Here is a 2500-nt window from a genome sequence, read left to right on the forward strand (position 1 = left end):
AAAAACGTTAATAAACTGCGTTTTTATGCGTGGATTAAACATTAAAAAAATTTTGAAATATGTGATGAAAAAGTTTACTCTTGACCGTTCGGACTTAGAAAAATTTCGAGTACCTCGGATCGCCTGCTGGAATTACCGCACGGCCTGGACAGCCCGCATCGACCGATACATTTTTTCCATTTTCAGTGAAAAAAAAATTTTTGTCAATTTTCTCAACGTTAAAAACGTTAATAAACTGCGTTTTTATGCGTGGATTAAACATTAAAAAAATTTTGAAATATGTGATGAAAAAGTTTACTCTTGACCGTCGGGACTTAGAAAAATTTCGAGTACCCCGGATCGCCTGCTGGAATTACCGCACGGCCTGGATAGCCCGCATCGACCGATACATTTTTTCCATTTTCAGTGAAAAAAAAATTTTTGTCAATTTTCTCAACGTTAAAAACTGCGATAAACTGCGTTTTTATGCGTAGATTAAACATTGAAAAAATTTTGAAATATGCGATGAAAAAGTTTACTCTTGACCGTCGGGACTTAGAAAAATTTCGAGTACCCCGGATCGCCTGCTGGCATTACCGCACGGGCTGGACACCTCGCTCCGACGAATCGGTTTTTTCCATTTTTTTTGAAAAATAAATTTTTGTAATTTTTTTTAATGTCAAAAACGTTAATAAACGTCATGTTTACGCATGGATTAAACATTGAAATAATTTTAAAACACTTATTAAAAAAGTTGGTGTCGACCGTGGGACTTAGAAAAATTTCGGGAAGTCCGATTCGCCTGCTGGAATTACCGCACGGGCAGGACACCTCGCTCCGACGAATCGGTTTTTTCCATTTTTTTTGAAAAATAAATTTTTGTAATTTTTTTTAACGTTGAAAACGTTAATAAACATCATGTTTACGCATGGATTAAACATTGAAATAATTTTAAAACGCTTATTAAAAAAGTTGGTGTCGACCGTGGGACTTAGAAAAATTTCGGGAAGTCCGATTCGCCTGCTGGAATTACCGCACGGGCTGGACACCTCGCTCCGACGAATCGGTTTTTTCCATTTTTTTTGAAAAATAAATTTTTGTAATTTTTTTTAATGTCAAAAACGTTAATAAACGTCATGTTTACGCATGGATTAAACATTGAAATAATTTTAAAACACTTATTAAAAAAGTTGGTGTCGACCGTGGGACTTAGAAAAATTTCGGGAAGTCCGATTCGCCTGCTGGAATTACCGCACGGGCTGGACACCTCGCTCCGCCGAATCGGTATTTTCCATTTTTCTTGAAAAATAAATTTTTGTAATTTTTTTTAACGTTGAAAACGTTAATAAACATCATGTTTACGCATGGATTAAACATTGAAATAATTTTAAAACGCTTATTAAAAAAGTTGGTGTCGACCGTGGGACTTAGAAAAATTTCGGGAAGTCCGATTCGCCTGCTGGAATTACCGCACGGGCAGGACACCTCGCTCCGACGAATCGGTTTTTTCCATTTTTTCCGAAAAATAAATTTTTGTAATTTTTTTTAATGTTAAAAACGTTAATAAACTTCATGTTTACGCATGGATTAAACATTGAAATAATTTTAAAACACTTATTAAAAAAGTTGGTGTCGACCGTGGGACTTAGAAAAATTTCGGGAAGTCCGATTCGCCTGCTGGAATTACCGCACGGGCTGGACACCTCGCTCCGCCGAATCGGTTTTTTCCTTTTTTTCCGAAAAATAAATTTTTGTAATTTTTTTTAATGTTAAAAACGTTAATAAACTTCATGTTTACGCATGGATTAAACATTGAAATAATTTTAAAACGCTTATTAAAAAAGTTGGTGTCGACCGTGGGACTTAGAAAAATTTCGGGAAGTCCGATTCGCCTGCTGGAATTACCGCACGGGCAGGACACCTCGCTCCGACGAATCGGTTTTTTCCATTTTTTCCGAAAAATAAATTTTTGTAATTTTTTTTAATGTTAAAAACGTTAATAAACTTCATGTTTACGCATGGATTAAACATTGAAATAATTTTAAAACACTTATTAAAAAAGTTGGTGTCGACCGTGGGACTTAGAAAAATTTCGGGAAGTCCGATTCGCCTGCTGGAATTACCGCACGGGCTGGACACCTCGCTCCGCCGAATCGGTTTTTTCCTTTTTTTCCGAAAAATAAATTTTTGTAATTTTTTTTAATGTTAAAAACGTTAATAAACTTCATGTTTACGCATGGATTAAACATTGAAATAATTTTAAAACGCTTATTAAAAAAGTTGGTGTCGACCGTGGGACTTAGAAAAATTTCGGGAAGTCCGATTCGCCTGCTGGAATTACCGCACGGGCAGGACACCTCGCTCCGACGAATCGGTTTTTTCCATTTTTTCCGAAAAATAAATTTTTGTAATTTTTTTTAATGTTAAAAACGTTAATAAACTTCATGTTTACGCATGGATTAAACATTGAAATAATTTTAAAACGCTTATTAAAAAAGTTGGTGTCGACCGTGGGACTTAG

This window comes from Nomia melanderi, unplaced genomic scaffold (genome assembly GCF_051020985.1).
Source record: "Nomia melanderi isolate GNS246 unplaced genomic scaffold, iyNomMela1 scaffold0515, whole genome shotgun sequence".
NCBI lineage: Eukaryota > Metazoa > Arthropoda > Insecta > Hymenoptera > Halictidae > Nomia > Nomia melanderi.